We start from the raw sequence: 22,221 nt of genomic DNA on the forward strand, positions 1-22,221 counted from the left end.
TTACCTGATAAATGAACAATGCTATCAGGCTTTTTGTCATATTTATGTCCTGCCCTATTCATCTTTTATAGAAGGGGTTGTTGAGTGCCTACCCATGAAAGGCACTGAATGAGTTTGTATAGTCTATGACCTTGAAACCCACACACAAAAACTAATTATATAGACAGGATAGGGCATTCTCTATTACAATAAATTTTAAAAAGAGCAGTAAGCCTTGCTCAATGTGTTACTTTTAGCCTTTGGTACCCAAGAAATAGCTCTTAGGATGGAGAACACTTAGGAAGAAAACTTTTATATTTATCTTGTGCCTGAATTGCAGTGTAGTGAAGCAACTAACAGGTCAGTCTTAAATCAGGTGGCTTTCATTAAATTCTTGCTTCTATTACTTTCTTAATTTGTGACCTTAGCCATTTAATTAACCTCCCTAGGCCAGGAGTGGTGGCCCACACCTGTAATCCCAGTACTTTGGGAGGCTGAGATGGGTGGATCACCTGAGGTCAGGAGTTCAAGACTAGCCTGGCCAACATGGTGAAACCTATCTCTACTAAAAACACAAAAATTAGCTGAGCGTCACGGTGGGTGACTTGAATCCCAGCTACTCTGGAGGCTGAGGCAAGAGAATTGCTTGAACCCAGGAGATGGAGGTTGCAGTGAGCTGAGATTGCGCCATTGCACTCCAGCCTGGGCAACAGAGTGAGACTCCACCCCAAAAAAATAAATAAATAAAAATAAAAAATTAACCTCTCTAAACTTTTATTTTTCTTACCTGCAAAATGGGAATATCAATAATATCTACCTCATAAATGAGATTATAAAAGTAAGAAACTTTGTACAGAGTTAACATATGCTAAAATATTAATATGTCTTGGCTATTATCTCCTAATTGTAATATTTATTTGGGAACAGAACCATAGCATATTTATCACATGTAATTCGGTTAAATATATGACCCCTAAATCTCAGAGATAAGTAATGAAAATAATTTCCAAAACTGGAAATATGGAGACACTTTTAAAAATACGTTTACAATATCTAACACTTTCATTTGATAATAATTTGATAAATATTAGAAAATTAATAGGTTGAATTACAGAGATTTTAGGTAGGAAACAGATAAGACAAATGTTCCTCTAAGATGTCAAATGTGAAGAGGAGCACTGTATATGCTATATTTAATTTCCAGAACTACTTTTCATCCAGCTTCTGCAGTTTAGCTATTTGTTTTGTATTTTTTAACATTCTTGAAATCCAAGACAATCTACCCAAAACTCTAGAGTTTTTTCAGGAAGATTGGAACTTGATAGAGCAGAAGATCAACTGAACGCTGGAAGACTCTCCAGTGTGAAATGTTTATTTCTAGGATCTTCTGTTCAACCATGGAGCCTTCAGAGTCCTATGTATAGTCTTAAACTGCTGATCTAAAAATGGTGGTCTGTTTCAGCAGGTAATAATAAATTTTTCAGCTAGATTGCTACCTATTTGCCAGATATTGTCTCCACTTCTTTCCCTAAAGTTAATATACTCATATTTGTAGAATCACCTAGAATGTAGTTCCATCAAGTAAGTTTAATATTAGATTATTGTAATATAGGGAATGCCATGGTGGGTGATTATTTACTCATGATTAATCTTACAACATTTGACATAAAGTACCCATTCTACTGTTTAATTAGTAGCTTTCTTTAAATCAACACATACTTTCTTAATTTAAATAAATTGGTGTTTGGTAAATAAATCCTAACATCATCATCTTAAGTGGAAAACCAGCATGACTTGTTCTGAGAAGAAGTTAAGGGCAAAAGTCAAAATATCAAACTTTTTATTGGCGAAAACTTTCAAAAACACATAAATACATAATAGACAATGAAATATAAACAATAATTCAACTCATCTATTTATAAAATCATATATCTTCATTAGTAGACTGAAACTGTGCATTATCACTCAAGAAAGAGATTTTTGGCTCAGTCTTAGTTGAAGATGAAGACTGGAGAAGATTCTGATTTCACATGCTGATATTAACCTGCACTAACTGCAAGACTGGAAATGGTGATTGCTTTATCAGTCCGTGTTTCTGAATAAAGAGATGGTGGCAACTTGCAATGGACATGTTGCAAGAAATAAGTCTTTATTGTTTTATGTATTGATGTTTTCTGGTTATTTCTTACAGCAGCATAAATCAGCTTACCCTGACTACTATCACAGTTGTCTTTAATAGAATTGTGTGCTGAAAATCAATTTCTAATTTGCATAAACTTGTAAAAATTTTGGATTAAAAAAAAAACCTGTCTGACATGACTTCTAGAATGGGTTCTTCTGAAGCTATCAAGTTCCTCAGTAGGGCCCCAAAACTGATTAGAACAAGTTTTCTTTCGGCTTCACTGTTGTCAACCAGTTGGGAAAAATACTTTTGAAGACATTATATGAAGTCATTAATGTGTCTTTTTATTATGTTCAGGATATTGGCAGCAAGTTTCTGAAATGCTAACATAATTTAGTTGTTCAGCTCTAGAAAGGTTTTCAGTATTTGCTGGTTGAACAAATTCGTTAAATGAAGTTAGAGAACTCCTTCCAAGGACCCTAGATTTACTGTACAGCTAGATTATTAACAGCTACTGTTTATTAGGTATTTACTAAGTGCTAGCTACTGTGCTTCATGCTTTACCAACTTTATTAAATTATTTCCCACAGCATCCATATAAAGGTAGGTACTTTTACTATTTCCCATTTATAACAAAGAATAAAGTCAGATAACTAGAAGGTAAAAAAATGCAGACTTGGGCAGGGCGCAGTGGCTCATGTCTGTAATCCTAGCACTTAGGGAGGCCGAGGCAGGTGGATCACGAGGTCAGGAGTTCAAGACCAGCCTGACCAATATGGTGAAACCCCATCTCTACTAAAAAAAACAAACAAAGAAACAAACAAAACAAAACAAAAATTAGCTGGGTGCAGTGGCAGGTGCCTGTAATCCCAGCTACTTAGGAGGCTGAGGCAGGAGAACTGCTTAAACCTGGGCGGCAGAGGTTGCAGTAAGCTGAGATCGCGCCACTGTACTCCAGCCTGGGTGACAGAGTGAGACTCTGTCAAACAAGAAAACCGCAAACAAACAAACAGACAAACAGAAAAACCAAAATGCAGACTTGAATGCAAGTCTGTGCTTGTAACCTCTGATTTCCATGTGTTGGTGGCAGCTGAGTCAGAATTAGGAACCATATCCCTGTTTAAAACTGTCTAAGGGATGTACAGCTGAATCCTTTCAATGGGGCCCTGTCTTGGGATGGACTTCCCTCAGATGATGTGGCTGACGGCTGCTTGAAGAGTGCCTCATTTCTGGAGATACCTACCCCTATTGTTACAGCTGTGTCTTGGAAACCCTTTAGTGGCATTTTAGGTGTGAGAATTCAACACATAGTTGTATATGCGAGTGTGGTTAAGAAGACGAAAATGGGCCATCACCATTGCTCTCCCTCTGTCTTCTTCCTCCTCTTTTCTTCCTTTCACCTGCCCCCCATGCCTGCAAGTCATAGATTACCTCCACCCCTTCTGTGTACCAACAGTAATCCTCTAGGTACTTACAGGGGTATAAATAACTCACTTTGGATACAATGGGTCAAAGCAATGGTCCTGATGACAATACCAAAAAATGTATTGGAGCTGGTCACTGTGATATCATCTGTCATCACAGGTGAGTTACACTGGACTCCCACTCAATTTTTGTTGAGTTTATGAAGTTATGTTCATATGCAAAAACATAATAACCCTTTTTATGTCAAACTAGGTACATATCCCTGTAGCTGCTTGAGATTAAGAATTAATCTTAATTCTTTTCAAACTATTTAATATGTTAGCATGTACCATATCGAGAAAATATATTCTGCAAGTTTGGTCCTCTCTGTTGAGGAAAGTAAAAATTTGTCAGAAACTTACATATATCTATAACACTGTATGCTCACCTAGTTCTAATAATCAAGGGTTAGGCAATGAAAACTGGTTTGTATTTAAACTCAATAATTCATAAAGCAAGTACCGGATGGTGTGTTGTATGGTCTCTTAGCCAGAGCAGCTGCATATGTTTATGCAGGTAGTGCCTCTCCAAAGGTGGCTGAACAAGGGCGCAATGAAAGGCTGAATGAAGTCCAGCCCAAGTCTCCTGGCTGAGCTTTCTCTCTGGAATACAGCTATGTCCGCCTGGAGGAAGGCACACATTTTCTTTTTTTAAAAATGTATTTTGTTGTTGTTGTTGTTGTGCAGATAGACACATTTGACTGAATATTCTTTATTTAAATTTTTTATTTGACTTTAAATTCTGGGATACATGTGCAGAATGTGCAGGCTTTTTACATAGGTATACGTGTGTCATGGTGGTTTGCTGCACCCATCAACCCATCATCTAGGTTTTAAGCCCCGCATGCATTAGGTATTCGTTCTAATGCTCTCCCTCCCCTTGCCCCCAACCCCTGACAGACCCCGATATGTGTAGAAAACCAAACACCGCATTTTCTCACTCATAAGTGGGAGTTGAACAATGAGAACACATTTCTTCTTACAAACACACTACCAATTTGCCAGGTCATATTCCCACAGGGCTAAGAAGCCTTTTTTTTTTTTTTCCTAATTTATTCTCCTACGTCAAGGCTTGTTACGTGCAAGCTTCAGGCCCTTATTTTTCTGGGTTTGAGTCTAATCTTTATTTCATGACCCAATATGGAAACTTCTTTATACTCTGGGTCAGAGTAATTACCTTTATTTGAATATTTGTCAGCTTATTTCTTTTTCCTGATTTGAATTTACCAGAATTCCATGCCGTATTGTAGGCATAATATACCCATTGTGACTATAATTTTCTAATGATTTTCAGGATTTCTATTTATTTTAGGTTATGCCAGTCTTTTGGGATATTCTTGATGAAGCTATTGGAAAGAAATGTTTTCTATTTTGAAATTGCTTAGCTGGTGAAGTTTAAGTCTAGAGCTCCTGGCAGCCATCCTAGCCACTCTTGGGGATAAGCTTCCTGAGTATCTAGCCAGTATTGAGGAAGGAAGAGGAGGGAAGGAAGAAAAGAAAGAAGAGGAGGGAGGAGAATGAAAGGTTTGATATATTTAATCCAACCCAGGACCTGGCCCTAGCCATTTCTGAACTTCCTTTTTACAAAAGCCAAAAAAGTTCCTTTTTTATTTAAGACAGTTTGAAGTAGACTTCTATTCTTTGTCTGATACTGTCCAGTCAAATATAGTATGAAATTTATGATGTCCATTTCTAATCTGCTAGAAGTGAGGAGGGTGGAGTTATGAGCAAGTGTCTGCTTTGGTTAGGCTGTGTTAAGTGCATTATATGTTATTATTATTTAAGCCTTAAAACAAGTCTATCGATCAGGTATTGCTAATGCACAGGATAAAATTTAAAATATTAAGAGTATTTCCCTTAAATTTGTAGGAGCAAAGTTTAAAAACTAAGTCAATATATATGTGTGTGTATATGTCTGTGCATTTATATATACCTGTGTATATAGATATATATCTACATATATGTATGCATGTACATATAGATATACATATATATCTATATGTACATGTACACTTATTAGTGTGAAATGAACAGTTCTGACCTGTTAGTGGTAAAGAGACTTCAGCTCCCCATTTACAATCAGTGCAAAGGTTTCCAAGGTTGTCAACTCACTTCTATCAAAGACGTCAACACTTGATTGAAACCATGAATTGCGCATATAAATATGAGAAATGTGTTTTGATTGCACCACAGACAAGTAGCTTGAAAAAGGAGACAACTGAGATGCTCTAAATTACTGGAAATAAGGTAGAGGAAGGAACGTAGCAATAGGAAATTAGGTAGAAAACATTCTCTTGCATGTTTAGTACCTCGGAGGGAAATGTGTGGGCTGTTACAGGTAACTTGCTCATTTCACTTAATGCCCTCTGCCTGCATGAGTTCCTCTGAGATGGCCCTAACTGCTTTATGTTAAAATTAAGTGGAGTGACTCTATTGTGGAAAATAACATAGTGGATTTCTGTTTTCAGTTTCTTAGCCTTGCTACAGCAACCTATGTCACCACCAACAGCACTCACACATCACAAGCCTAGAATCTTTCAGTGAGTTGGTGTCATCCATAGGATAAAGCCTCCAAACCTCCAAACCTCTGAGAATACATCACACTGAAGCCCCATGTGATCAGATCTGAATCTTGCCTAACTGGCCAGCCTTATTTCCTTGCCTGTGGCTTATATTCCAGCTAAACCATTCTGCTGCCAGTTACACAAACGCTTCATGCTATTCAGTGCTGCTGGCCTTTGCACACGCTGCTCCTTCTGCCTGGACACTCTTCTCTAGTCCTATGTGTCTGACACACATCTCATTCATTTTCTTGGAGGTGTGTCCTTGACAAGGCACCTAAATCACCTTGAACAGAGTTAATCATCTTGTCCTCTGTGCTACTTATACCTTTGCTTCTGTAACGTGGTCTTTTGTTTGTTTTTGTTTGTTTGTTTGGACTATCTGATATGGTTAGAATAACATTTCCATCCAATACCCATTGATATAAATGAGGGATTTTACTCTGGGAATTATTCAATTACAGTGGATACAGTCATAGGTTTTTGAGTCAAACTGCTTGGGTTTAAATCCTAGCTCTACTTTTTATTAGCTGTGGGACCTTGGATACTTAGCTTCCCTGGGACTCAGTTTTCTCATCTGTAAAATGAAGTAATATTAGCATTTCATAGGATTACTGTGAAGTTAAATAGAAATAATCTATGTCAAGTGATTGGTGCAAGGAATGTTCTCAACAAATAATGTATTATTTTGCCTATTAACTCAAGGAAGAAGGGTAACCATTGTCAGGAACTGGCAAAAGGTATGCAGAGAGCGCAAGTAGGCCATTTTCTGGACATGGTGTGGCATCTGCTCTATTTTCCTCACTTGCTTGTGCAGAGCAGCTGTCCACAAAGCTGACTGGGAAAAAGGAACCACTGTCACTGCCAATCACCCAGGAAGAGACTCATGCCTTTCTGTTTCCAGACATCTCCAAAAGTTTCAATCAAGTTGTCAGCATATATTATTGCTGATTTGGGGACATAGAGAACAGCCTTCTCCCATATATATATAAATATATATAATATGTATGGATATATACCATACTTTACTGCCTAAGCTTTAAAAGCTTTGGTCTTTCCAAGTCTCTGTTGAGTAGATCTAGCTGCTTCTGCTTCTGTTCCAAAAGTCTTCTTTGGGATGAATGAATGAAACCCAGTTCTGGCAGGTTCTAACACTCCTCCTGTGGTCTCAGGGTCTCAGACAAATCACCAGTCCTGCCTCTTCTTTCCAAGAAAAGGCACTCCAGTGGGCAATCTCATAGTGGGAACTCTGGAAGCAGCAGTGTCTCATCTTAGCCCAGCCAGCCAAAAATGCTCATTTAAACTGACTGTATTCTTGTGGCTACCTAACTAGCATCTTTACCAGTGAATATGATTCCATGCTTTGGGCAAGTCCAGGTTGCAGACAACTGCAGAAAGATGCATGGCCAATCTGTGCTTGTAAAACCTGGTTAACCAAGAGAACGACACCAAGTGGATATCACTCCCACCTATAGGCCGGTGTGTCTCTCACAAATTGCTTTATTTACAAAATCAAATACTGTTAACTTGGTTAGATAATCTGAGACATACTTTCATTTAGTCTGAGTCACTATACTTTTTGCTCCAAAATGAAGCATGCATTTAAGATCTCTGAGTTTCCCTTTAGTGTCGAAAGAAGGCAATTTAAAAAACTAATTAAAAAGAATTCCTCCTGGATTCATTCTTCCATCTTCCTCCGAGGTGAGTACTAAAGATGAACCAACATCATACTGGATTGAGCAAGTCACCAGACTGTATTTTAATAAAGCTGATGTGAATTTTGACCCTTGAACAGTGGTCATGGTGAGCAGTTTCTTTTTATCTATTAGCATCCACAAAAGAGTTCTAGGCATTTATGCTTAGAGAAAATCACCTGATTATTTCAGTGGAACAAGATGGACAGCCAAGGTCAATGAAGCATTGCAAGTTTTCCAGTCCTTGCTGGAGGCGGAATAGGGACTGACTTTTCTCCCTCTCTCCCGCTTACTGTCTCTCTCTCTCTTTTAATGGCATTTAATAAATAGCAAAATAGTATCTGAGTAAAACTTTAAATAAAAACCCCAGATGATAAACTCTTGGAGGAAGAACCTATTTTTTTAAGCATAGTGTCTCCTCCTCACCCCCAACCCCTTCCTGATAATCTATTCTCACTTTCTGAAATAAACATTTTACTTTGCCAATGCTGTGAGGTGTGGGCTGGGAAGTTACTCATTCTCTCCTTCACTCACAGAACAATTTCTTAAGGCTTAAGGGATAATTTTAACTACTTCTTTCAAATGAGGAGATCTTTACTAAATTTAACATGTAATACACATTCAGATCTGGAAATCTCAGAGCCACCTGATGAGAGTTTTGCTTTGCGTTTCTTAGGCGGAGGAACTATATACCAAGTCCTCCATCTAGAGGTATCACTTGGAAGTGTCTGTAAATGTGATCTAATGTGAATTTTGGGAACAGAAGATATTTATTGAATTTCAAAGTTTAACTGAATAGCATGATAAAAGTGGATAAGAGAGAATTAAAAGATAAAGTACCCAGTCTCGAAGAGCTTATAATGTAATAAGAAAGAAGTAAAACTTAATAAAATCAAAAATCTAATAAAGAGTTTTCAAACCTAAGTATAGGTGCTTGACTCCTTTCTCCTCCTAAGGTCATCACTGGGCAGATGTGTCAGTTTGCATAAGTTTGGGACAGAAAAGAGGAAAGGAGTTGTTTGCCAATCATAGAGTCAGAAAAGAGAGGAGATCCTATCTGCAAACCAAAGCTCCAAGTGCTCCTGAGACAGCCTACGAGCAGTGAAATGATTTTCCTTATAAGGCTCTGGGATAGGGGAGCTGAAACATCCTAGACCTGACAAGAGACCAGTACATCTCGGGGAGCCTGGGGGAAAATCCAAGGATACTCCAGATGCTTGAGGAGGTCAACAAGCTGCCCAGGCCAGTACCTCAGTGGCCCTAGGAGGGGCTTCCATAGTCTAAAGAGTTGTGACATGCTGAGGTGAACCTTTCTTTTATCTCAAGATCTGGGAGGAGCCAGGGAATCTTGTGACTCCTCTCCCCACCCATTAATTCCAGGATTGCAGTTGGTTGGCTTGTTGTCACCAACAAAATGAAACATATCTTCTTTGTCTGACAATTTACAATTGCCTGGAAGATAGGCCTGCCGGTTCTAAGGAATCTCCCTCCTGATGATAATAGTACCAGACTGCTTGTGGGACCACACCAGGATGAGAAAAAATATATTAATGTTCAAGAAACTATGCTGGAAGCCTATGAGGACATAATTCCCACATAAAATGCGTATTTCTGGATAGTACTTGATGGGTGGTTGTTATCTCCTGAACTTTCTCCTGGCAAATCCTGTTTGCTGTTATCCCTTCTTCAAACACTCAGTGTTCCTCTTTCTTCTCTGCTTCCCGGGCCTGCTGCTGGTGGAATATTTACGTTTGCAGTTGTCTCTTATGCTCCTAAGCTAAACCACTGCATCTCCAAAATTCTCCTCTTCATCCTTAAGTTCTTTAAACCCTTCATTTACGGCAGGGCGCGTTGGCTCACGCATGTAATCCCAGCACTTTGGGAGGTCGAGATGGGTGAATCGCGAGTTCAGGAGATCGAGATCATCCTGGCCAACACGGTGAAACCCTGTCTCTACTAAAAATACAAAAAAAATTAGCCGGCCTTAGTGGCGGGCGCCTGTAGCCCCAGCTACTTGGGAGCCTGAGGCAGGAGAATGGCATGAACCCAGGAGGCGGAGCTTGCAGTGAGCTGAGATCATGCCACTGCACTCCAGCCTGGGGGACCGAGCGAGACTCGGTCTCAAAAAAACCAAAAAACAAAAAACCTTCATTTATGCAATCCTGTTCCATAGCATATCTTTTCTATTCTATTGTTTTGCTTTTCTTTGCAATGTTTCTTGAACTTGAGCTTTTCCTGTACACATAACCTCATTCACAAGTGGTTTCCTTGCCTCCTTTCCCAATTTTATGTTCCTGTCCTTCTTGGCCAACTTTTTTTTTTTTCCTTCTCTGCCTCTACTATTTTGTCTAATGATTTCTTCTGTTTCCTTCTGCTGTCTTCCCTTGTTGCTTTTTAAATCAGCCTCTTCCTGTAAGTCTTGAAGGGCCCTTGCACAAAGTTCATATTCAAGTCCTGCTCTTTTCCATATTTCTGTCAAATATGTTCCACCTTCTCTTGGAAGACTTTTTGCAAAAAGGTTTCAATTTTCTGCTTTGTCTCCTCTTTCTCCAGCTTATCTGTTCATTCTCAAGTTTAATCTGTGCATTTTCTTTTTCCATAAGGTGCACCTCCTCTTCCTCTAGCTGTTTCACTACCTGTTTTTGCACCTGGATGCTGGTGACCTGGGCATTCTGATCCAGGTGCATGTTCTCCTCCAGCTCTTTCTGGAGCTCTTGAGCTTCTCATCTTTCCTTGGCTGATTAGTCTTCTGCCCAGAGTTCTGAGAACATCCTCTCTTTCACCAGTTTCTGCCTCTTCAGCTTTTCATTAAATTCTACCTCTGCTTCTCTGCTTTCTGCTCTTCACGTGTCTTCTGATGGATACAAAGCAATTGACCACAGAGATGCTTGCGGCATGCCCTGAATCACTGTCTAGCTTTTCATTCACAAAATTCTATCTCTGTTTTCCTTCTGTTTTAATGATCTGACTTTCTCTCTCATTCTATCTTGTTTTTCTCCTCCATTATTGCTTCTTTCAATTGCATTTCATTCCGTAAAATACTCATTTTCCTCCGAGGCTAGCTTATTTTATCTTTCTTCAGTGTTGATGGAATACTTACTTTTAACAGGTATGAGCAGGCTGAAAGAGAGCCATCCCTCTAAATGATTAGGACAGGTGACTTTTCTCAAGCTGGATTTTAAATGTAATAGCAGAAATAATATTAAAAAATCTTAAAACACAAAAGACAGTAAATTTAAAGCAAGAAAGGTAACCTTTAAAAATGAAGATTGTGAAAAACAGCATAGACACTGCTGAATATTGTCAGCAATGACCCAAAATGTTAGTGTAAGGAATCATACCAGTAAACAGAAGAAAAAAATAAATGAAAATTAGCAATGAAAAGTGACAGGGTAGGATACACTCATGAAATAAATCATTTCAATTAGTAAGACTGTCAGAAGGTGAGAAAGAAAAAGACGAATAACAAAAATCAAAGAATTAATATTAAAAAATCCCTGTGAGCTGGATGAAGACTTGAGTTTTCAGATGATAAAGACCATCTAAGTGCTGGAAGTATTTAAAGAAAAGAGGAACACTCCTGGCCACATTCTAGGGTGCTTAACAGACCTGTATGATCAGGAGCACTTCTTATTAAGCTTCCAGACAGAGAAAACAAGCTACAAAGAAAATATTGACACTATCGATCTTTTTTATCTGCAGTATCTTCATTGTCTTCAGTAACATAGAAGACAGTGAAGTGACATTATGGACTTTTGAGTAAAAAGAGCTGTGATTCTAGAATCCCGTTCTCAGGATGTTGTTTATGAATTGGGGTGAAGATGTGACATTTCGAGACCTATAAGGATCTAATAAGTAAACTACCCATACACATTCTTTGAAAATGTTACTGTGAAACTTCAACAAAAATTAAATCAGCGTTTCATTTTACATTAAGGAAGAATAAAATATGTCAGGGAGAAAGATGAGTGATAAATCACATAAGTGTAATTGATATGTAAAATTATCAGAAACCTATAGGGTACAGTAAGAAAACACTATTCATTCCTCTGCCTCCAAATGAAGTCTAAGGCAGGTCTAATATTGATCATTCTCAGATAAAAACAGTATTCTCTAGTCACTTTTAAACAAAATCTGAATAATTTTATACATCAGTTAAAATGTCAGTATCATGTAAGAGTCAAAATTCTAAACTCCATTCTAAATTAAAACTTTTTTCCTTCCCTTGCTCAGAATTATCTGACAAAGACTTTAAAGCAGCTATTACAAAAATTCTCAAATGAGTAATTGTGGGCACTCTTGAAACAAATATTAAAATAGAAAGTATCAGGCAAGAAATAACATAAATAGGAACCAAATGAAAGTTTTAGAACTGTGAAATATAGTATCTAAAATTTAAAAGAAAACCCAACAGCTCACTGAATAGACTCAAAAGTAGAATAGAGATTATAGAAGAAAGAGCAAACTTGAATATAGAACAGTATAAATTATCCAGTCTGAACAACAGAAAGAAAAATGTTTGAGGAAAGAAAGAACAAAGTCTTGGGGACCTGTGATAGTGCAGAAAAGCTGTAACATACATGTAATTGGAGTTACAGAAGAGGAGGAGACATAATATGGTGCTGAAAAAATATTTGAAAAAATAATGGCTGAAAACTTCTCAAATACAATGAAAGACATAAACCTAAAGATTTAAGAAGCTAAGTGAACTGCAAACAAAATAAGTCTGAAGAAATCTAGTCCCAGAGTCATAATAACAAAACTGCTGAAAATTAAAGACAGATAACCTCTTGTAAGCAACCAGGAGGCTGGGCGTGGTGGCTCACGCCTGTAATCCCAGCACTTTGGGAGGGTGAGGCAGGCAGATCATGAGGTCAGGAGATCAAGACCATCCTGGCTAACATGGTGAAACACTGTTTCTACTAAAAATACAAAAAATTAGCCAGATGTGGTGGCAGGCACCTGTAGTCCCAGCTACTCGGCAGGCTGAAGCAGGAGAATGGCGTGAGGTGGAGCTTGCAGTGAGTCTGGGCAACAGAGAGAGACCAAAAAAAAAAAAAAAAAAAAAAAGCAATCAGGAAAAAGCATGGCACATTACCCATAGAGAAACAATAATTCAAATAATTGTGGATTTTTCATCAGAACCTGTGGAACTCAGAAGTAATTAGCACATTTTAAAGGTGCTAAAATACCTGTCACACCAGAATTTTGTGTTCAGTGAAAATATCCTTCGGTAACAAAGGGAAAATCAGTTAAAGACAAAATAAGCAAATAATAGAGAAAGGTAATAAACCAAAAATTATTCTTTGAAAAGTCAATAAAATGTAGAAACTTCTAGCTAAATTGGTCAATTAAAAAAGAGAGGAGAGGAATAAATAATCAATATTAGTAATGAAAAAGTAAACATTACCACATGTTCTATAAACATTAAGAGGATAAGAAAAACGTCTTAAAATACTTTATGCCAATTAATTCAACAACTTAGGTAAAATGAATCATTTTTTTTAAAGAACAGCAACTACCAAAGCACACTAAAGAATAAAAGATAACTTATTTAGAGAAATTGAATTTATATTCTATCTTCTTACATAGGAAACTTCCAGATAGCTTCACTCATGAATTCTACCAAATATTTATGGAAGAAAATTATGAAATTCTACATTAACTCTTTAAGAAAATTCGGAAGAGGAAACATTTCAGAACTCATTTTATCAAGCAACACATTTCTAGGAAAGAAAATTCCAGAATAATATCCCTCATAAAGAGATAGTCAAAATTGCTCAAGAACATTTTAGCAAATTGAATCCAGTGAATGATAAAAAGTAATGCTTCATTACCAAATGAGGCTCATGACAATAGTACAATGTTGGCTTAACATTTGAAAATGAATCAGTGTAACTCCCTAGATTGACTTACACAAAATACCAAACAATATGATTGATATAGAAAAAGCATTTGGCAAAATTCAACTTACCTTATGATAAAAACTCTAACAAACTAGGAATAAAATGAAATGTCATCAGATTATTAAAAGGCTACATATGAAAATCATATAGTTTATATACATAGTATTGAGTGATTTAGTATTTTCTACCTAACATTGGGAAAAAGGTAAGAATGGCCTTATCACTATATCCATTAAATGTCATATTGGGGTAGCTAACACTACATAGAGCAAGAAAAAGAAATGAAAGACATAGATATTGGAAGGAAAGAAAACTGTTTGCAGACAACATGCTCGGGTGCATAGAAAACTCTAAGGAATCTACAAAAACTAATATACAACTAATAGGCACATTCAGCAATGTTGCAAGTTACAAAGTCAATATATAAAATTAGTTGTAGTTTTACATATTTGCAATAAACAATTGAAAATAGAAATAGAAATACCATTCATTATAGCATCAAAGAACAAGAGATACTATGGAATAAATTTAATAAAAGACATACCAGACATGGACTGGGCGTGGTGGCTCACGCCTGTAATCCCAGCACTTTGGAGGCCGAGGTGGGCGAATTACCAGGTCAAGAGATTGAAACCATCTGGCCAACATGGTGAAATCCCGTCTCTACCAAAAATACAAAAATTAGCTGGGTGTGGTGGCATGCTCCTGTAGTCCCAGCTACTCAGGAGGCTGAGGCAGGCAAATTGCTTGAACCCAGGCAGTGGAGGTTGCAGCGAGCCAAGATAGTGCCACTGCACTCCAGCCTGGCGACAGAGCGAGACTCTGTCTCAAAACAAAACAACAAAAAAAACCCCCAAAAAAGCAGACACGGAAAACAAAAACTACAAGGCATTGCTGAGAGAAACTAAAGAAAGCTTGAGTAAATGTGTAGAAATATCATTTAATGAATAAGAACATGGAATATTGTTGAGCTTTACATTTTCCTAAAATTGGTACATAGATTTAATGCAACCTCAATAAAAATTCCAGGAGCATTTTTTATAGAAATTGATATGATAACTCTGAAATTTACATGAACATAAAATCTTGAAAAAACCCAAAACACAGTTGTAGGACATACAGTGCCTAATCCTAGGACTATACAACTATGGTAATCTAAACTGTTTAAGAAAAGACTTATAGGGCAATGGGACAAAAATAGAGTTCAGAATTCAGACTTCACATATGTGTTCAATGACTTTTGACATAAATGTCAAAATAATACTATAGGGAAAGGAGAGTTTTTTCAACAAAAACTGCTGCATCAGTTGGATATTTTTGTGTGAAATTTTTGAATCTCAAGCCTTATCTCACACCATACATCTAAATTAACTCAAGATAAATCATAGTCCGAAACATAAAATCTAAAGCTAAAAATATCCTATCAGAAAAGATAGACACAAATATTTGTGATCTTGGATTACAAAAATATTTCTGAAATAGGACACAAAAGAAAAAAATGATAAATTTGACTTCATCAAAATTAAAAATTTGCTCTTAAAGAAACATGAAAACAAACGGGAAAGCCATTGACTGGAGGAAAACTTTTGCAAAACGCATGTCTGATAAAGGATCTGTACTCGAAAACTCAATAGTAAGAAAATAACTCAATTACAGAATAAACAAAACTGTGTGAATGGCAGGGAAGATGTAAGAATAGCAAATATGCAAGTGAAAAAATATTCAACATATTAGTCATTAGAGTGATTAAAAGCAACAGGGTTGAACAGACCAAATATTTGCGAGAAGGTGGGGCCATTGGAGCTCGTCTTTGTTGGTGGGAATACAAAATAATACAATCAGTTTGGGAGTTTGTAATGATAAACATTCACTTAACCATCCAACCTAGCAACTCTCTGGCTATTTATCCTAGCAACCCTTTTTCTAGGTATTTATCCAAGGGAAATGAAAACATGTGTCGGCACAAAGCCTTGTATGCATACTTACAACAGCTTTATTCCCAGTAGCCAAAACCTAGAAGCAAGTCAAGTATCCATGAAATACTAATCCACAATAAAAACGAATGAACTGCTGCTATACAGAATAATATGGATGGATCTCAAAATTATTATGCTAAGTAACAGAATCCAGACACAGAAGACTACATAATGGTATGGTTTCATTTATATAAAATTCTAAAATGAAAACCTATAGTGACTAAAAGTTGATCAGTTGTCTTTAGGAGTTAGAGGTTCCTAGGGTTTGGCAGCGGGGACGAGAGATGTATGAAAACGGGCACACAACACATTAGGGTGATAGAAATGTTTATTCTGATTGTGACTATGGTTAACCAACTGTATACAGTTGTCAAACTTATAAAATTGTACCTTTAAAAATAATACATTTTAATGCATGCAAATTATACATAAACAATCTAATTAATTTAAAAATAGCTAACAAAAGGTCTTTAATAATACTGTTGTAAGCCTCTGTGGGACTCACTGCTACCTGTTGTATGAGTTACACAATTTTAACAATCTGCTCAGGTCAGTGATATTAGCTAGTAATTATTACGTGCTTACTGCATAGTAGGTACTGCTTTGAGTGATTTTACAGTTTTTGCTAATTTAATCTTACCAATAACTGTGAAGGAAATAGTGTTATCTCTCTTTGACAGATAAGGAAAATGATTACAAAAAATTTAATTAACAGCTAGTAAGTGGAAAATGTATATTTTGAAAGAGGCATTAGAGACCAGATTCTTAACCACTATTATATATTGAGAGGCGACACAGAAAACGTTACATGCTAATATAATGCACTATGACTAGTCTCAGGCGAAGGGTATATGCAAAAAATCCATAAATTCAGGGAGGGTGAGACTTGGTTTGGGGAAGAACTTATTGGAAAAAGTAATTCTAGCTTTGAGTCTGATGAGATGGGAAGAATTTGAATTGTTAATTAGTGTTAAAAATGTGATGTCACTGAATGTCACCTGACATTATATAGCACACTTTACTTCCCCATCACACCAATTGTTTTATTCTTGGGCTCAATGAAATAAATGATGTTAGTAACAAGAGATGAAGCAACCACAGTGTCTTATCAGCAAAGGCTATATCAATTTGTTAATTGTAATTTTGTGTGCTTTAAAATCAAAGATCATTCGTACATGAAACTCTAAAATATCTTATTAGATTCAACATTAAAAGCCATATTTAGAGAGAGTTTTTGAAAAATTGAAAGAAAAAACTTCCCACTTAAAAAAAAAGACTTAAAATGCAGTTCTCAATCATTCCAGCAGATGGCAATACAATCATTGTTAAAAAGTTAAGTTTTGTCAAACTGGAAAAAAAGGGCAAATGAAAACAACCTATCCTTTTTTATTTTGTTTTATTTTTATTTTATTTCTTTTGATTTTTCTCCTCTGTGGTGAGCCCTTTTTGGTTGCTAAAACAATTCTACACCTAATGTTTTTAAAGCTATATAGCCTGCTAAGGACCTAATTATGACCTCCCTTAAATGCCAAGATAGAAATACTAATCTATATTTTTAATTGTAGTGAGAACACTTAACATGAGTTTTATCCTTTTAACAAATTTTACAGTGTACTACACAGTATTGCTAACTAAAGGGATAGTGTTGTAGACATATATTTATTCTGTAGAGATAGATGGCTTTGAGTAAGGGATGACTTGGTCAAAACTGTTCATTAGAAAAATAACTCTGAGAGGGAAAGGACAAGTGAAAGGATGTAAAAGAGAAGAATTTTTGTTAGAAAACAGGAAGAAGGCAAGGGGAAGATCTTGAAGAGAGGTAATGGGAAAACTATGGCTTAGATGAGGAAAATAACTGTAGACCCAGAAGGGAAAGAACTGAGCAACTGATTGGATGTCAGACATTCAAAAGAATGAATAGCCAAGGATAACTCTAGTGTTTTAATCTGGATTAGGGGAAAGCTAACTAGAGTACAATGGGAGAAAGACTGGGCTCGGACCAAAGGGAGTATTTTCAGGTGCCCTTGTGCATCTACACAGATTTAACTTAGCAGTTGAAAATTGGGTCTCCTGTTTAGATTAAGGAGTAAAATTTAAGACAGACACAAACACAAAGTGGATATTTGTGGCCTTAGGAGTAGATAAGAAAGTCACAGAGAGATAAAGGCCAAAGTCCTAAGAAACGTCTAGATAATGCTTGCATTTAGGAGAAACCAATGATATGGTTAAGTTTAACAAAATTCTCAGGTGGCTGTAGTGTCTTAGAAGGCTGCTAAGAAGGATACGTGGAACAAGTGTAAGGAATATTTCATTAAGTTTGAGAAGATGATTAGAACAGAGGCCATTGGACTTTAAGAAATTTAATGGGGTAGAAAGCAGATTATCATGAGAAAGAAGTGGAGAGGCTGTAAGAAAGTCTGAAATCTCTTTTTAAAAGTTTGACAGTCAAGGGAAGGGAAGAAATCATTCCCTTCTAGTAGTTTGACTAGACAGTAGGAATAGGGAAATCTTTTTTTTTTTTTAAACGGAGTCTTACTCTGTCGCCAGGCTGTAGTGCAGTGGCTCAATCTCGGCTCCCTGCAACCTCCGCCTCCCGGGTTCAAGCAATTCTCCTGCCTCAGCCTCCCGAGTAGCTGGGACTACAGGTGCGCTCCACCACGCCCAGCTAATTTTTGTATTTTTAGTAGAGACGGGGCTTCACTGTGTTGGCCAGGAAGGTCTTGATCACTTGACCTTGTGATCTGCCTGCCTTGGCCTCCCAAAGTGCTGGGATTATAGGCGTGAGCCACCGCGCCCTGCCTGGAACCAGGAAATTTTATACAACAGAGGGCCTTGAACATGGTCTGCGTGAAGGAGACATTTGAAATTATACTAAAGTTGTTTTCTTTTCTTAAATAGCATGTAGATAATTTAATGAAATGGCATAACTTCATTTAACAGAAGTTTTGTGGATGTAAGAAAAATTAGACATATAATTTTAAAGCATATTTTGCAACCTGTTTCTCATTATTTTTTATTCATCCTGTGTCTGCTTGGCTCCTCTCTGTTGCTGATATCTGCAGCTTTGGGACTATGAGAGTTAGTCATGCTAATTACATCTGTTCTCAGCAGCCAATGTCTTCTGACATTGTGGCAAGTGATAAGTCTGAGGGGGCTGTCGTAGAGTCAACCAAGCATTAAAAATCATAGAAAGCTCTAAAGCCTATTGCTCTCTTATGATATGTGAGTATGTTTTCTTGTCAAGGTTTGTAGAGAGCTTTTCATTGTCTCCTTTCTGCTTTTTTTCCTTAAGGAAAAGAACAATTAGCTTGCGATGCTGTATCTTGTTGGCAGAATTACCAAGGTGTAGAATTTGCTGCTTGCTCCTAGAGCTTTGGTGTCGTGGTGTCATTTGTGTGCAAAGGAATCTGCAAAGGCTGCCAATTGAATCTGTCTAGGGAAAAAATAACATGACTTTGAGAAGCAAACAACTGAGTCTGCCATGAAATATGATAAACATATGGGTTTCATTAAAAACTCATGGCAAGACAAAGTCTTCAAACACAGAGGAAAGAGGAGAAAAAACAGGAAGAAGGCAAGGGGAATCCCCAAGTAAATTGTATCTATTCTTTATTGCACAGTTAAAGGCTTGTCTATAAGTTCCTAAACACCTGTCTCTAATTCTTTGAAAGCCTGTACCATATCTGTCAATAGTTTCATCAAGTGAAAGATGAAATTAACTCCGACCTTTCGTATCCCCACTGACATGTTAGAAGGGCTGTCAATTCTGAGAGCTGCACGATGCAAATTTTCATGCAAATCACAACCCAGTTACAGAGGAAGAGCTGAAATCATCTTTTTCTTAAATCTTTAACAATCAGGAATATAATTGTGTAAACTGGAGCTTATTTCTATTAGGGAGGACATGCCACTTGTTTGCTCCTTTTTATATTTTTACGAAACTGATTGATTGGATGGTAATCACATTGTACAACTATTATCCTGATCATTGCTTTGGAAATCATAGGAAGTCAAACTCACAGGGAACATATTCTCAGAATAAATCTTCCTTCTTTCAGTGAAGCTTGTTTGCTTTGTGGTTTCCTTGGGTTGGATTTTAAGATCCTTAAGGACAAAACGTTGTTCTTATTCTTTTTGTTTGTTTAGACGGAGTCTCACTCTGTCACCCATGATGGAGTGCAGTGGCGTGATCTCAGCTCACTGCAACCTCTCCCTCCTGGGTTTAAGCTATTCTTCTGCCTCAGCCTCCCAACTAGCTGGGACTACAGGCACCCACCACCATTCCCGGCTAATTTTTGTATTTTTAGTAGAGATGGGGTTTCACCATATTGGCCAGCCTGGTTTCGAAATCCCGACCTTGTGATCTGCCCGCCTCAGCCTCCCAAAGTATTCATTTTTTTTTTTAACCCGCTAAATCTTTTTATACAGTGTGTTAAAAAAATACTATCTGTTTAACACTTTTAAATTTTGGCAGTCACTTTGGTTTCCTAGTCAACAGCCATTCTCCATTTCAGTGCCAACAGAACCCTGATTGTGCTTGGTGACAAGGGACTATAGGGAGAGAGAGGAGTCCTCCCTTAGACCAAGGGATAAGTGCTTTAAACCAGTTTGGGCAATCCTATCCCCTCACCTATGGTTGGTTTGGAGTGGGACATGTACTGTAAGCCAGTTCTGGCCAATGAGATCTGAGGGGAGGTTTGTTGGACCTTTGGGATATTTTTCTTCCTCTGCTGTATAGAGGAAAACATAGAAGAAGCCCCTTCCCCAAACTACTTTTTAATACAATTGTGTGAGGACATCGTGTTTATAGCTGTGGCAGACTCAAGGGGAATCCAAAATAACTGTGGAAAGCTAACGCATACTGATGATACTGCTTAGCTACCGAACTCACCAATGCTGGAAATTACTTCTGGACCTCTGGTGATGAGAGGTAATAAATGCCTTCATAATTTTGGATTCTTTGTACCTTGTAGCCAGAAACATTCTAACTGAGGCAGCAATTTAAAAAGGTTTCTCACATTATCTCCTTGGATTCTGTTAACAATTTTTTATTTTAGTCCACAGAAGACATCGAGACTCAAAATGTCTGAATGACATGCCTAACCTGACACAACTCAGGTAGCTGACTTAATATTGAAATCATAATTTGGTGACCACTGACAAAAGCTTTTTAATGCACTTTTAATTTGTACGGAGTCAGGACTAGTAAAGGGTGACTGAAACGAAGGATGCTGCAATTTTGTGGAAATTTCCTTTGTTCCTCAGGCAGATTCTCCAAAATATTTATGTCTATTGAAGTCCGAACTCCTCGTAATACCTGTCAGAACTCATGTTAGAGTGCCCAGACCTCAAGATTTGTAAGGAAGTTCTTCTTCACATTTGTCCTGCTTCTTCCTTCCTTCCCCTGATTTGTTCTGAAAGCATGGTCTGTTCTCATTTCTAATAAAAGGCACCTGTTCAGAGTTACTTGAGCGCTTAAATGTAGCACAACCTCCCAGGAGAACACTTGTCCTTTCTTTCTCTGGTCTATCTTAATAGGGCATGGCAAAATGTGATTCTCATTTGCACCTACATTTTCATAGGATGGGGGTTAGCCAATTTACTTCACACTGGCTCAGACTTAGACCTCCTCAGAATCCATGGGTTCTTCCAGACTCATTCCCATGCTGTTTAGACTTCACGAATGCCTATCGTTAAAGCGCTGCCTCCCACCCCATAAACGATTACTGGGAGCAAATATGATTATTATTTCTTTGCATTAACATGGATTCCTCAGGAAATGAAGCATGGCATGAACTTACAAGCTAGTGCTTTCATGAGGGTGGGGATGCAGTCTCAGGAAATCTAGAGTCAAAGACAGCAGATACATTCCAGAACTGGCCATAGCTTTCCAATATATATGGCTGGTTGCTTATCTTGCAGAACATTGTTAGGAAAGTTGTACAGGACTCTTATGCATCAGAATTGTCTATAGAGGAAGAAAAGAGGTGAAAACACTTATCTGCTGGATTTTTCCTCATCTCAGGTCGTACATGACTCCAAGTTCACTGGCTAAGGGAATGGCTCTCCTGCAGTTTCAGGTTGCGTCCTGCTTGCCAGGCAGCCTTGAGGGGAGCCAGAGCCTAAACGATCCTGTAAGGCCAGAGCACAGGTTGAACTTTCTCATCCTGGCAGTTGCTGCCACACACGAGGTCTAAGGGGGTGGCTCCGCTGGAGTTTGATACCTGTCTCTGGGGCTACTCTTGCTGGCTAGAAATCAAAGTAAGTGGTCAAGTGTCAGCATGGGGGTGTTGTGAGCCAAGTTCATTGGATATGAGTGATGTACAAAGTGACTTCAAATCCAATCTCTGTTCTAAACAGGCTGAAAATAATTCTCTTCCTTTTTATTTTTTAAAAGCAATTTTTATACCTCAAAGATTTGTTTTTTTCTTCATTTTGAAGGAGCTGAATCTAACTTAGGGGTTGGTGTCCTCATTACCGCTTTACCAGGCTTCAGAGCCACAGGTAAATGGATCAGTGC

This window comes from Macaca fascicularis, chromosome 6 (assembly GCF_037993035.2).
Source record: "Macaca fascicularis isolate 582-1 chromosome 6, T2T-MFA8v1.1".
Lineage (NCBI taxonomy): Eukaryota > Metazoa > Chordata > Mammalia > Primates > Cercopithecidae > Macaca > Macaca fascicularis.